The sequence below is a fragment of the Macaca fascicularis genome, chromosome 9, assembly GCF_037993035.2.
Source record: "Macaca fascicularis isolate 582-1 chromosome 9, T2T-MFA8v1.1".
Lineage (NCBI taxonomy): Eukaryota > Metazoa > Chordata > Mammalia > Primates > Cercopithecidae > Macaca > Macaca fascicularis.
Genome location: NC_088383.1, coordinates 46,015,138 through 46,031,205, shown reverse-complemented (window position 1 = coordinate 46,031,205; position 16,068 = coordinate 46,015,138).

Below are 16,068 nucleotides of genomic sequence, written 5' to 3'. Positions count from 1 at the left end.
TGAGAAACTGCTTAGTGTTCTGTTAATTCATCTCACAGAGGTACATGTGTATTTCGTGGATCTCTTTGCTAGCCTTATTTCTGTGGAATCTGAGAACAGATATTCGGATCCCTTTGAAGACTATAGGGCCAAAGGAAATATCCTCCCATAACAAAGAGAAAGAAGCTTTCTGAGAAACTTCTTTGTGTTCTGTGAAATCATCTCAAGGAGTTACAGCTTCCCGTCCAGAAGCGTTTCACTAAGACAGTTCTTGTGGAATTGGCAAAGTGATATTTGGAAGCCCTTAGAGGGCTATGGTGAAAAAGGAAATATCCTCAGATGAAATCTGGAAAGAAGCTTTCTGAGAAACTGCTTAGTGTTCTGTTAATTCATCTCACAGAGTTACATGTGTATTTCGTGGATCTCTTTGCTAGCCTTATTTCTGTGGAATCTGAGAACAGATATTTCGGAACCCTTTGAAGACATAGGGCCAAAGGAAATATCATGCCAAAACAAAGAGAAAGAAGCTTTCTGAGAAACTTCTTTGTGTTCTGTGAAATCATCTCACAGAGTTACAGCTTTCCCCTCAAGAAGCCTTTCGCTAAGTCAGTTCTTGTGGAATTGGCAAAGTGATATTTGGAAGCCCATAGTGGGCTATGGTGAAAAAGGAAATATCCTCAGATGAAATCTGGAAAGAAGCTTTCTGAGAAACTGCTTAGTGTTCTGTTAATTCATCTCACAGAGTTACATGTGTATTTCGTGGATCTCTTTGCTAGCCTTATTTCTGTAGAATCTGAGAACAGATATTTCGGATCCCTTTGAAGACTATAGGGCCAAAGGAAATATCCTCCGATAACAAAGAGAAAGAAGCTTTCTGAGAAACTTCTTTGTGTTCTGTGAAATCATCTCACAGAGTTACAGCTTTCCCCTCCAGAAGCCTTACGCTAAGACAGTTCTTGTGGAATTGGCAAAGTGATATTTGGAAGCCCATAGAGGGCTATGGTGAAAAAGGAAATATCCTCAGATGAAATCTGGAAAGAAGCTTTCTGAGAAACTGCTTAGTGTTCTGTTAATTCATCTCACAGAGTTACATGTGTATTTCGTGGATCTCTTTGCTAGCCTTATTTCTGTGGAATCTGAGAACAGATATTTCGGATCCCATTGATGACTATAGGGCCAAAGGAAATATCCTCCGATAACAAAAAGAAAGAAGCTTTCTGAGAAACTTCTTTGTGTTCTGTGAAATCATCTCACAGAGTTACAGCTTTCCCCTCAAGAAGCCTTTCGCTAAGACAGTTCTTGTGGAATTGGCAAAGTGATATTTGGAAGCCCTTAGAGGGCTATGGTGAAAAAGGAAATATCCTCAGATGAAATCTGGAAAGAAGCTTTCTGAGAAACTGCTTAGTGTTCTGTTAATTCATCTCACAGAGTTACATGTGTATTTCGTGGTTCTCTTTGCTAGCCTTATTTCTGTGGAATCTGAGAACAGATATTTCGGGTCCCATTGAAGACTATAGGGCCAAAGGAAATATCCTCCCATAACAAAGAGAAAGAAAGTTTCTGAGAAACTTCTTTGTGTTCTGTGAAATCATCTCACAGAGTTACAGCTTTCTCCTCAAGAACCCTTTCGCTAAGACAGTTCTTGTGGAATTGGCAAAGTGATATTTGCAAGCACTTAGAGGGCTATGGTGAAAATGGAAATATCCTCAGATGAAATCTGGAAAGAAGCTTTCTGAGAAACTGCTTAGTGTTCTGTTAATTCATCTCACAAAGTTACATGTGTATTTCGTGGATCTCTTTGCTAGCCTTATTTCTGTGGAATCTGAGAACAGATATTTCGGATCCCTTTGAAGACTACAGGGCCAAAGGAAATATCCTCCCAAAACATAGAGAAAGAAGCTTTCTGAGAAACTTCTTTGTGTTCTGTGAAATCATCTCACAGAGTTACAGCTTTCCCCTCAAGAAGCCTTTCGCTAAGACAGTTCTTGTGGAATAGGAAAAGTGATATTTGGAAGCCCATAGTGGGCTATGGTGAAAAAGGAAATATCCTCAGATGAAATCTGGATAGAAGCTTTCTGAGAAACTGCTTAGTGTTCTGTTAATTCATCTCACAGAGTTACATGTGTATTTCGTGGATTTCTTTGCTAGCCTTATTTCTGTGGAATCTGAGAACAGATATTTCGGAACCCTTTGAAGACTATAGGGCCAAAGGAAATATCATGCCAAAACAAAGAGAAAGAAGCTTTCTGAGAAACTTCTTTGTGTTCTGTGAAATCATCTCACAGACTTACAGCTTTCCCCTCAAGAAGCCTTTCGCTAACACAGTTCTTGTGGAATTGGCAAAGTGATATTTGGAAGCCCATAGAGGGCTATGGTGAAAAAGGAAATATTCTCAGATGAAATCTGGAAAGAAGCTTTCTGAGAAACTGCTTAGTGTTCTGTTAATTCATCTCACAGAGTTACATGTGTATTTCGTGGATCTCTTTGCTAGCCTTATTTCTGTGGAATCTGAGAACAGATATTTCGGAACCCTCTGAAGACTATAGGGCCAAAGGAAATATCCTCCGATAACAAACAGAAAGAAGCTTTCTGAGAAACTTCTTTGTGTTCTGTGAAATCATCTCAGAGAGCTACAGCTTTCCCCTCAAGAAGCCTTTCGCTAAGACAGTTCTTGTGGAATTGGCAAAGTGATATTTGGAAGCCCATAGAGGGCAACGGTGAAAAAGGAAATATCCTCAGATGAAATCTGGAAAGAAGCTTTCTGAGAAACTAATTAGTGTTCTGTTAATTCATCTCACAGAGTTACATGTGTATTTCGTGGATCTCTTTGCTAGCCTTATTTCTGTAGAATCTGAGAACAGATATTTCGGATCCCTTTGAAGACTATAGGGCCAAAGGAAATATCCTCCGATAACAAAGAGAAAGAAGCTTTCTGAGAAACTTCTTTGTGTTCTGTGAAATCATCTCACAGAGTTACAGCTTTCCCCTCCAGAAGCCTTACGCTAAGACAGTTCTTGTGGAATTGGCAAAGTGATATTTGGAAGCCCATAGAGGGCTATGGTGAAAAAGGAAATATCCTCAGATGAAATCTGGAAAGAAGCTTTCTGAGAAACTGCTTAGTGTTCTGTTAATTCATCTCACAGAGTTACATGTGTATTTCGTGGATCTCTTTGCTAGCCTTATTTCTGTGGAATCTGAGAACAGATATTTAGGATCCCATTGATGACTATAGGGCCAAAGGAAATATCCTCCGATAACAAAAAGAAAGAAGCTTTCTGAGAAACTTCTTTGTGTTCTGTGAAATCATCTCACAGAGTTACAGCTTTCCCCTCAAGAAGCCTTTCGCTAAGACAGTTCTTGTGGAATTGGCAAAGTGATATTTGGAAGCCCTTAGAGGGCTATGGTGAAAAAGGAAATATCCTCAGATGAAATCTGGAAAGAAGCTTTCTGAGAAACTGCTTAGTGTTCTGTTAATTCATCTCACAGAGTTACATGTGTATTTCGTGGTTCTCTTTGCTAGCCTTATTTCTGTGGAATCTGAGAACAGATATTTCGGGTCCCATTGAAGACTATAGGGCCAAAGGAAATATCCTCCCATAACAAAGAGAAAGAAAGTTTCTGAGAAACTTCTTTGTGTTCTGTGAAATCATCTCACAGAGTTACAGCTTTCTCCTCAAGAACCCTTTCGCTAAGACAGTTCTTGTGGAATTGGCAAAGTGATATTTGCAAGCACATAGAGGGCTATGATGAAAATGGAAATATCCTCAGATGAAATCTGGAAAGAAGCTTTCTGAGAAACTGCTTAGTGTTCTGTTAATTCATCTCACAAAGTTACATGTGTATTTCGTGGATCTCTTTGCTAGCCTTATTTCTGTGGAATCTGAGAACAGATATTTCGGATCCCTTTGAAGACTATAGGGCCAAAGGAAATATCCACCCAAAACAAAGAGAAAGAAGCTTTCTGACAAACTTCTTTGTGTTCTGCGAAATCATCTCAAGGAGTTACAGCTTCCCCTCAAGAAGCCTTTCGCTAAGACAGTTCTTGTGGAATTGGCAAAGTGATATTTGGAAGCCCATAGAGGGGTATGGTGAAAAAGGAAATATCCTCCGATGAAATCTGGAAAGAAGCTTTCTGAGAAACTGCTTAGTGTTCTGTTAATTCATCTCACAGAGTTACATGTGTATTTCGTGGATCTCTTTGCTAGCCTTATTTCTGTGGAATCTGAGAACCGATATTTCGGATCCCTTGGAAGTCTACAGGGCCAAAGGAAATATCCTCCGATAACAAAGAGAAAGAAGCTTTCTGAGAAACTTCTTTGTGTTCTGTGAAATCATCTCACAGAGTTACAGCTTTCCCCTCAAGAAACCTTTCGCTAAGACAGTTCTTGTGGAATAGGCAAAGTGATATTTGGAAGCCCGTAGTGGGCTGTGGTGAAAAAGGAAATATCCTCAGATGAAATCTGGAAAGAAGCTTTCTGAGAAACTGCTTAGTGTTCTGTTAATTCATCTCACAGAGTTACATGTGTATTTCGTGGATCTCTTTGCTAGCCTTATTTCTGTGGAATCTGAGAACAGATATTTCGGATCCCTTTGAAGACTATAGGGCCAAAGGAAATATCCTCCGATAACAAAGAGAAAGAAGCTTTCTGAGAAACTTCTTTGTGTTCCGTGTAATCATCTCACAGAGTTACAGCTTTCCCCTCAAGAAGGCTTTCGCTAAGACAGTTCTTGTGGAATAGGCAAAGTGATATTTGGAAGCCCATAGAGGGCTATGGTGAAAAAGGAAATATCCTCAGATGAAATCTGGAAAGAAGCTTTCTGAGAAACTGCTTAGTGTTCTGTTAATTCATCTCACGGAGTTACATGTGTACTTCGTGGATCTCTTTGCTAGCCTTATTTCTGTGGAATCTGATAACAGATATTTCAAAAAACTCTGAAGACTATAGGGCCAAAGGAAATATTCTCCGATAACAAACAGAAAGAAGCTTTCTGAGAAACTTCTTTGTGTTCTGTGAAATCATCTCACAGAGTTACAGCTTTCCCCTCAAGAAGACTTTCGCTAACACAGTTCTTGTGGAATTGGCAAAGTGATATTTGGAAGCCCATAGAGGGCTATGGTGAAAAAGGAAATATCCTCAGATGAAATCTGGAAAGAAGCTTTTGAGAAACTGCTTAGTGTTCTGTTAATTCATCTCACAGAGTTACATCTGTATTTCGTGGATCTCTTTGCTAGCCTTATTTCTGTGGAATCTGAGAAGAGATATTTCGGATCCCGTTGAAGACTATAGGGCGAAAGGAAATATCCTCCCATAACAAAGAGAAAGAAGGTTTCTGAGAATCTTCTTTGTTTTCTGTGAAATCATCTCACAGAGTTACAGCTTTCTCCTCAAGAACCCTTTCGCTAAGACAGTTCTTGAGGAATTGGCAAAGTGACATTTGGAAGCACATAGAGGGCTATGGTGAAAATGGAAATATCCTCAGATGAAATCTGGAAAGAAGCTTTCTGAGAAACTGCTTAGTGTTCTGTTAATTCATCTCACAGAGTTACATGTGTATTTCGTGGATCTCTTTGCTACCTTATTTCTGTGGAATCTGAGAACAGATATTTCGGATCCCTTTGAAGACTACAGGGCCAAAGGAAATATCCTCCCAAAACAAAGAGAAAGAAGCTTTCTGAGAAACTTCTTTGTGTTCTGTGAAATCATCTCACAGAGTTACAGCTTTCCCCTCAAGAAGCCTTTCGCTAAGACAGTTCTTGTGGAATAGGAAAAGTGATATTTGGAAGCCCATAGTGGGCTATGGTGAAAAAGGAAATATCCTCAGATGAAATCTGGATAGAAGCTTTCTGAGAAACTGCTTAGAGTTCTGTTAATTCATCTCACAGAGTTACATGTGTATTTCGTGGATTTCTTTGCTAGCCTTATTTCTGTGGAATCTGAGAACAGATATTTCGGAACCCTTTGAAGACTATAGGTCCAAAGGAAATATCATGCCAAAACAAAGAGAAAGAAGCTTTCTGAGAAACTTCTTTGTGTTCTGTGAAATCATCTCACAGAGTTACAGCTTTCCCCTCAAGAAGCCTTTCGCTAACACAGTTCTTGTGGAATTGGCAAAGTGATATTTGGAAGCCCATAGAGGGCTGTGGTGAAAAAGGAAATATCCTCAGATGAAATCTGGAAAGAAGCTTTCTGAGAAACTTCTTAGTGTTCTGTTAATTCACCTCACAGAGTTACATCTGTCTTTCGTGGATCTCTTTGCTAGCCTTATTTCTGTGGAATCTGAGAACAGATATTTCGGAACCCTCTGAAGACTATAGGGCGAAAGGAAATATCCTCCGATAAAAAAGAGAAAGAAGCTTTCTGAGAAACTTCTTTGTGTTCTGTGAAATCATCTCACAGAGTTACAGCTTTCCCCTCAAGAAGCCTTTCGCTAAGACAGTTCTTGTGGAACAGGCAAAGTGATATTTGGAAGCCCATAGAGGGCTACGGTGAAAAAGGAACTATGCTCAGATGAAATCTGGAAAGAAGCTTTCTGAGAAACTGCTTAGTGTTCTGTTAATTCATCTCACAGAGTTACATGTGTATTTCGTGGATCTCTTTGCTAGCCTTATTTCTGTGGAATCTGAGAACAGATATTTCGGAACCCTTTGGAGACTATAGGGCCAAAGGAAATATCATGCCAAAAGAAAGAGAAAGAAGCTTTCTGAGAAACTTCTTTGTGTTCTGTGTAATCATGTCACAGAGTTACAGCTTTCCCCTCAAGAAGCCTTTCGCTAAGACAGTTCTTGTGGAATTGACAAAGTGATATTTAGAAGCCCATAGAGGGCTACGGTGAAAAAGGAAATATCCTCAGATGAAATCTGGAAAGAAGCTTTCTGAGAAACTGCTTAGTGTTCTGTTAATTCATCTCACAGAGTTACATGTGTATTTCGTGGATCTCTTTCCTAGCCTTACTTCTATGGAATCTGAGAACAGATATTTCGGAACCCTTTGAAGACTATTCGGCCAAGGGAAATATCATGCCAAAACAAAGAGAAAGAAGCTTTCTGACAAACTTCTTTGTGTTCTGTGAAATCATCTCACAGAGTTACAGCTTTCCCCTCAAGAAGCCTTTCGCTAAGACAGTTCTTGTGGAATTGGCAAAGTGATATTTGGAAGCCCCTAGAGGACCATGGTGAAAAAGGAAATATCCTCCGATGAAATCTGGAAAGAAGCTTTCTGAGAAACTGCTTAGTGTTCTGTTAATGCATCTCACAGAGTTACATGTGTATTTCGTGGATCTCTTTGCAAGCCTTATTTCTGTGGAATCTGAGAACAGATATTTGGGATCCCATTGAAGAGTATAGGGCCAAAGGAAATATCCTCCCATAACAAAGAGAAAGAAGCTTTCTGAGAAACTTCTTTTTGTTCTGTGAAATCATCTCACAGAGGTACAGCTTTCCGCTCAAGAAGCCTTTCGCTAAGACAGTTCTTGTGGAATTTGCAAAGTGATATTTGGAAGCCCTTAGAGGGCTATGGTGAAAAAGGAAATATCCTCAGATGAAATCTGGAACGAAGCTTTCTGAGAAACTGCTAGGTGTTCTGTTAATTCATCTCACAGAGTGACATGTGTATTTCGTGGATCTCTTTGCCAGCCTTATTTCTGTGAATCTGAGAATAGATATTTCGTGTCCCATTGATGACTATAGGGCCAAAGGAAATATCCTCCGATAACAAAGAGAAAGAAGCTTTCTGAGAAACTTCTTTGTGTTCTGTGAAATAATCTCACAGAGTTACAGCTTTCCCCTCCAGAAGCCTTTCGCTAAGACAGTTCTTGTGGAATTGGCAAAGTGATATTTGGAAGCCCATAGAGGGCTACGGTGAAAAAGGAAATATCCTCAGATGAAATCTGGAAAGAAGCTTTCTGAGAAAGTGCTTAGTGTTCTGTTAATTCATCTCAGAGAGTTACATGTGTATTTCGTGGATCTCTTTGCTAGCCTTATTTCTGTGGAATCTGAGAACAGATATTTCGGGTCCCATTGATGACTATAGGGCCAAAGGAAATATTCTCCGATAACAAAGAGAAAGAAGCTTTCTGAGAAACTTCTTTGTGTTCTGTGAAATCATCTCACAGAGTAACAGCTTTCCCCTCAAGAAGACTTTCGCTAAGACAGTTCTTGTGGAATAGGAAAAGTGATATTTGGAAGCCCATAGTGGGCTATGGTGAAAAAGGAAATATCCTCAGATGAAATCTGGATAGAAGCTTTCTGAGAAACTGCTTAGTGTTCTGTTAATTCATCTCACAGAGTTACATGTGTATTTCTTGGATTTCTTTGCTAGCCTTATTTCTGTGGAATCTGAGAACAGATATTTCGAAACCCTTTGAAGACTATAGGGCCAAAGGAAATATCATGCCAAAACAAAGAGAAAGAAGCTTTCTGAGAAACTTCTTTGTGTTCTGTGGAATCATCTCACAGAGTTACAGCTTTCCCCTCAAGAAGACTTTCGCTAACACAATTCTTGTGGAATTGGCAAAGTGATATTTGGAAGCCCCTAGAGGGCTATGGTGAAAAAGGAAATATCCTCAGATGAAATCTGGAAAGAAGCTTTCTGAGAAACTTCTTTGTGTTCTTTGAAATGATCTCACAGAAATACAGCTATCCACTCAATAACCCTTTCGCTAAGACAGTTCTTGTGGAAATGGCATAGTGATATTTGGCAGCCCATAGAGGGCTAGGGTGAAAAAGGAAGTATCCTCAGATGAAATCTGGAAAGAAGCTTTCTGAGAAACTGCTTAGTGTTCTGTTAATTCATCTCACAGAGTTACATGTGTATTTCGTGGATCTTTTTGCTAGCCTTATTTCTGTGGAATCTGAGAACAGATATTTCGTATCCCTTTGAAAACTATAGGGCCAAAGGAAATATCCTCCGATAACAAAGAGAAAGAAGGTTTCTGAGAAACTTCTTTGTGTTCTGTGAAATCATCTCACAGAGTTACAGCTTTCCCCTCAAGAAGCCTTTCGCTAAGACAGTTCTTGTGGAAGAGGAAAAGTGATATTTGGAAGCCCATAGCGGGCTATGGTGAAAAAGGAAATATTCTCAGATGAAATCTGGAAAGAAGCTTTCTGAGAAACTGCTCAGTGTTCTGTTAATTCATCTCACAGAGTTACATCTGTATTTCGTGGATCTCTTTGCTAGCCTTATTTCTGTGGAATCTGAGAACAGATATTTCGGATCCCTTTGAAGACTATAGGGCGAAGGGAAATATCCTCCATAAGAAAGAGAAAGAAGGTTTCTGAGAAACTTCTTTGTGTTCTGTGAAATCATCTCAAGGAGTTACAGCTTCCCCTCCTGAAGCCTTTCGCTAAGACAGTTCTTGTGGAATTGGCAAAGTGATATTTGGAAGCCCATAGAGGGCTATGGTGAAAAAGGAAATATCCTCCGATGAAATCTGGAAAGAAGCTTTCTGAGAAACTGCTTAGTGTTCTGTTAATTCATCTCACAGAGTTACATGTGTATTTCGTGGATCTCTTTGCTAGCCTTATTTCTGTGGAATCTGAGAACAGATATTTCGGATCCCTCTGAAGACTATAGGGCCAAAGGAAATATCCTCCGATAACAAACAGAAAGAAGCTTTCTGAAAAACTTCTTTGTGTTCTGTGAAATCATCTCACAGAGTTACAGCTTTCCCCTCAAGAAGCCTTTCGCTAACACAGTTCTTGTGGAATAGGCAAAGTGATATATGGAAGCCCATAGAGGACTATGGTGAAAAAGAAAATATCCTCAGATGAAATCTGGAAAGAAGCTTTCTGAGAAACTGCTTAGTGTTCTGTTAATTCATCTCACAGGGTTACATCTGTATTTCGTGGATCTCTTTGCTAGCCGTATTTCTGTGGAATCTGAGAACAGATATTTCGGATCCCATTGAAGACTATAGGGCGAAAGGAAATATCCTCCCATAAAAAAGAGAAAGAAGCTTTCTGAGAAACTTCTTTGTGTTCTGTGAAATCATCTCACAGAGTTACAGCTTTCCCCTCAAGAACACTTTCGCTAAGACAGTTCTTGTGGAATTGGCAAAGTGATATTTGGAAGCACATAGAGGGCTATGGTGAAAATAGAAATATCCTCAGATGAAATCTGGAAAGAAGCTTTCTGAGAAACTGCTTAGTGTTCTGTTAATTCATCTCACAGAGTTACATGTGTATTTCGTGGATCTCTTTGCTAGCCTTATTTCTGTGGAATCTGAGAACAGATATTTCCGATCCCTTTGAAGACTATAGGGTCAAAGGAAATATCCTCCCATAACAAAGAGAAAGAAGCTTTCTGAGAAACTTCTTTGTGTTCTGTGAAATCATCTCAAGGAGTTACAGCTTCCCCTCCAGAAGCCTTTCGCTAAGACAGTTCTTGTGGAATTGGCAAAGTGATATTTGGAAGCCCATAGAGGGCTATGGTGAAAAAGGAACTATGCTCAGATGAAATCTGGAAAGAAGCTTTCTGAGAAACTGCTTAGTGTTCTGTTAATTCATCTCACAGAGTTACATGTGTATTTCGTGGATCTCTTTGCTAGCCTTATTTCTGTGGAATCTGAGAACAGATATTCGGATCCCTTTGAAGACTATAGGTCCAAAGGAAATATCCTCCGATAACAAAGAGAAAGAAGCTTTCTGAGAAACTTAATAGTGTTCTGTGAAATCATCTCAAGGAGTTACAGCTTCCCGTCCAGAAGCCTTTCGCTAAAACAGTTCCTGTGGAATTGGCAAAGTGATATTTCGAAGCCCTTAGAGGGCTATGCTGAAAAAGGAAATATCCTCCGATGAAATCTGGAAAGAAGCTTTCTGAGAAACTGCTTAGTGTTCTGATAATTCATCTCACAGAGTTACATGTGTATTTCGTGGATCTCTTTGCTAGCCTTATTTCTGTGGAATCTGAGAACAGATATTTCGGATCCATTTGAAGACTATAGGGCCAAAGGAAATATCCTCCCATAACAAAGAGAAAGAAGCTTTCTGAGAATCTTCTTTGTGTTCTGTGAAATCATCTCGCAGAGTTACAGCTTTCCCCTGAAGAAGACTTTCGCTAAGACAGTTCTTGTGGAATTGGAAAAGTGATATTTGGAAGCCCATAGAGGGCTATGGTGAAAAAGGAAATATCCTCAGATGAAATCTGGAAAGAAGCTTTCTGAGAAACTGCTTAGTGATCTGTTAATTCATCTCACAGAGTTACATGTGTATTTCGTGGATCTCTTTGCTAGCCTTATTTCTGTGGAATCTGAGAACAGATATTTCGGATCCCTTTGAAAACTATAGGGCCAAAGGAAATATCCTCCGATAACAAAGAGAAAGAAGGTTTCTGAGAAACTTCTTTGTGTTCTGTGAAATCATTTCACAGAGTTACAGCTTTCCCCTCAAGAAGACTTTCGCTAAGACAGTTCTTGTGGAATAGGCAAAGTAATATTTGGAAGCCCGTATTGGGCTGTGGTGAAAAAGGAAATATCCTCAGATGAAATCTGGAAAGAAGCTTTCTGAGAAACTGCTTAGTGTTCTGTTAATTCATCTCACAGAGTTACATGTGTATTTCGTGGATCTCTTTGCTAGCCTTATTTCTGTGGAATCTGAGAACAGATATTTCGGAACCCTTTGGAGACTATAGGGCCAAAGGAAATATCATGCCAAAAGAAAGAGAAAGAAGCTTTCTGAGAAACTTCTTTGTGTTCTGTGTAATCATCTCACAGAGTTACAGCTTTCCCCTCAAGAAGCCTTTCGCTAAGACAGTTCTTGTGGAATTGGCAAAGTGATATTTGGAAGCCCATAGAGGGATATGGTGAAAAAGGAAATATCCTCAGATGAAATCTGGAAAGAAGCTTTCTGAGAAACTGCTTAGTGTTCTGTTAATTCATCTCACAGAGTTACATGTGTATTTCGTGGATCTCTTTGCTAGCCTTATTTCTGTGGAATCTGAGAACAGATATTTCGGATCCCTTTGAAGACTAAAGGGCCAAAGGAAATATCCTCCGATAACAAAGAGAAAGAAGCTTTCTGAGAAACTTCTTTGTGTTCTGTGAAATCATCTCCCAGAGTTACAGCTTTCCCCTCAAGAAGCCTTTCGCTAAGACAGTTCTTGTGGAATTGGCAAGGTGATATTTGGAAGCCCATAGAGGGCTATGGTGAAAAAGGAAATATCCTCAGATGAAATCTGGAAAGAAGCTTTCTGAGAAACTGCTTAGTGTTCTGTTAATTCATCTCAGAGAGTTACATGTGTATTTCGTGGATCTCTTTGCTAGCCTTATTTCTGTGGAATCTGAGAACAGATATTTCGGAACCCTCTGAAGACTATAGGGCCAAAGGAAATATCCTCCGATAACAAACAGAAAGAAGCTTTCTGAGAAACTTCTTTGTGTTCTGTGAAATCATCTCACAGAGTTACAGCTTTCCCCTCAAGAAGCCTTTCTCTAAGACAGTTCTTGTGGAATTGGCAAAGTGATATGTGGAAGCCCATAGAGGGCTATGGTGAAAAAGGAAATATCCTCAGATGAAATCTGGAAAGAAGCTTTCTGAGAAACTGCTTAGTGTTCTGTTAATTCATCTCACAGAGTTACATGTGTATTTCGTGGATCTCTTTGCTAGCCTTATTTCTGTGGAATCTGAGAACAGATATTTCGGATCCCATTGATGACTATAGGGCCAAAGGAAATATCCTCCGATAATAAAAAGAAAGAAGCTTTCTGAGAAACTTCTTTGTGTTCTGTGAAATCATCTCACAGAGTTACAGCTTTCCCCTCAAGAAGCCTTTCGCTAAGACAGTTCTTGTGGAATAGACAAAGTGATATTTGGAAGGCCACGGTGAGCTATGGTGAAAAAGGAAATATCCTCCGATGAAATCTGGAAAGAAGCTTTCTGAGAAACTGCTTAGTGTTCTGTTAATTCATCTCACAGAGTTACATGTGTATTTCGTGGATCTCTTTGCTAGCCTTATTTCTGTGGAATCTGAGAACAGATATTTCGGATCCCTTTGAAGACTATAGGGCCAAAGGAAATATCCTCCCAAAACAAAGAGAAAGAAGCTTTCTGACAAACTTCTTTGTGTTCTGTGAAATCATCTCAAGGAGTTACAGCTTCCCCTCAAGAAGCCTTTCGCTAAGACAGTTCTTGTGGAATTGGCAAAGTGATATTTGGAAGCCCATAGAGGGGTATGGTGAAAAAGGAAATATCCTCCGATGAAATCTGGAAAGAAGCTTTCTGAGAAACTGCTTAGTGTTCTGTTAATTCATCTCACAGAGTTACATGTGTATTTCGTGGATCTCTTTGCTAGCCTTATTTCTGTGGAATCTGAGAACAGATATTTCCGATCCCTTGGAAGTCTACAGGGCCAAAGGAAATATCCTCCGATAACAAAGAGAAAGAAGCTTTCTGAGAAACTTCTTTGTGTTCTGTGAAATCATCTCACAGAGTTACAGCTTTCCCCTCAAGAAACCTTTCGCTAAGACAGTTCTTGTGGAATAGGCAAAGTGATATCTGGAAGCCCGTAGTGGGCTGTGGTGAAAAAGGAAATATCCTCAGATGAAATCTGGAAAGAAGCTTTCTGAGAAACTGCTTAGTGTTCTGTTAATTCATCTCAGAGAGTTACATGTGTATTTCGTGGATCTCTTTGCTAGCCTTATTTCTGTGGAATCTGAGAACAGATATTTCGGATCCCTTTGAAGACTATAGGGCCAAAGGAAATATCCTCCGATAACAAAGAGAAAGAAGCTTTCTGAGAAACTTCTTTGTGTTCCGTGAAATCATCTCACAGAGTTACAGCTTTCCCCTCAAGAAGGCTTTCGCTAAGACAGTTCTTGTGGAATAGGCAAAGTGATATTTGGAAGCCCATAGAGGGCTATGGTGAAAAAGGAAATATCCTCAGATGAAATCTGGAAAGAAGCTTTCTGAGAAACTGCTTAGTGTTCTGTTAATTCATCTCACAGAGTTACATGTGTACTTCGTGGATCTCTTTGCTAGCCTTATTTCTGTGGAATCTGATAACAGATATTTCAAAAAACTCTGAAGACTATAGGGCCAAAGGAAATATCCTCCGATAACAAACAGAAAGAAGCTTTCTGAGAAACTTCTTTGTGTTCTGTGAAATCATCTCACAGAGTTACAGCTTTCCCCTCAAGAAGCCTTTCGCTAAGACAGTTCTTGTGGAACAGGCAAAGTGATATTTGGAAGCCCATAGAGGGCTATGGTGAAAAAGGAACTATGCTCAGATGAAATGTGGAAAGAAGCTTTCTGAGAAACTGCTTAGTGTTCTGTTAATTCATCTCACAGAGTTACATGTGTATTTCGTGGATCTCTTTGCTAGCCTTATTTCTGTGGAATCTGAGAACAGATATTTCGGAACCCTTTGGAGACTATAGGGCCAAAGGAAATATCATGCCAAAAGAAAGAGAAAGAAGCTTTCTGAGAAACTTCTTTGTGTTCTGTGTAATCATGTCACAGAGTTACAGCTTTCCCCTCAAGAAGCCTTTCGCTAAGACAGTTCTTGTGGAATTGACAAAGTGATATTTAGAAGCCCATAGAGGGCTACGGTGAAAAAGGAAATATCCTCAGATGAAATCTGGAAAGAAGCTTTCTGAGAAACTGCTTAGTGTTCTGTTAATTCATCTCACAGAGTTACATGTGTATTTCGTGGATCTCTTTCCTAGCCTTACTTCTATGGAATCTGAGAACAGATATTTCGGAACCCTTTGAAGACTATTCGGCCAAGGGAAATATCATGCCAAAACAAAGAGAAAGAAGCTTTCTGACAAACTTCTTTGTGTTCTGTGAAATCATCTCACAGAGTTACAGCTTTCCCCTCAAGAAGCCTTTCGCTAAGACAGTTCTTGTGGAATTGGCAAAGTGATATTTGGAAGTCCCTAGAGGGCCATGGTGAAAAAGGAAATATCCTCCGATGAAATCTGGAAAGAAGCTTTCTGAGAAATTGCTTAGTGTTCTGTTAATGCATCTCACAGAGTTACATGTGTATTTCGTGGATCTCTTTGCAAGCCTTATTTCTGTGGAATCTGAGAACAGATATTTGGGATACCATTGAAGACTATAGGGCCAAAGGAAATATCCTCCCATAACAAAGAGAAAGAAGCTTTCTGAGAAACTTCTTTTTGTTCTGTGAAATCATCTCACAGAGGTACAGCTTTCCGCTCAAGAAGCCTTTCGCTAAGACAGTTCTTGTGGAATTTGCAAAGTGATATTTGGAAGCCCTTAGAGGGCTATGGTGAAAAAGGAAATATCCTCAGATGAAATCTGGAACGAAGCTTTCTGAGAAACTGCTAGGTGTTCTGTTAATTCATCTCACAGAGTGACATGTGTATTTCGTGGATCTCTTTGCCAGCCTTATTTCTGTGAATCTGAGAATAGATATTTCGTGTCCTATTGATGACTATAGGGCCAAAGGAAATATCCTCCGATAACAAAGAGAAAGAAGCTTTCTGAGAAACTTCTTTGTGTTCTGTGAAATAATCTCACAGAGTTACAGCTTTCCCCTCCAGAAGCCTTTCGCTAAGACAGTTCTTGTGGAATTGGCAAAGTGATATTTGGAAGCCCATAGAGGGCTACGGTGAAAAAGGAAATATCCTCAGATGAAATCTGGAACGAAGCTTTCTGAGAAACTGCTTAGTGTTCTGTTAATTCATCTCACAGAGTTACATGTGTATTTCGTGGATCTCTTTGCTAGCCTTATTTCTGTGGAATCTGAGAACAGATATTTCGGATCCCTTTGAAGACTATAGGTCCAAAGGAATTATCCTCCGATAACAAAGAGAAAGAAGCTTTCTGAGAAACTTCTTTGTGTTCTGTGAAATCTTCTCACAGAGTTACAGCTTTCCCCTCAAAAAGCCTTTCGCTAAGACAGTTCTCGTGGAATAGGCAAAGTGATATTTGGAAGCCCTTAGAGGGCTATGGTGAAAAAGGAAATATCCTCTGATGAAATCTGGAAAGAAGCTTTCTGAGAAACTGCTTAGTGTTCTGTTAATTCATCTCACAGAGTTACATGAGTATTTCATGGATCTCTTTGCTAGCCTTATTTCTGTGGAGTCTGAGAACAGATATTTCGGATCCCCATGAAGACTATAGGGCCA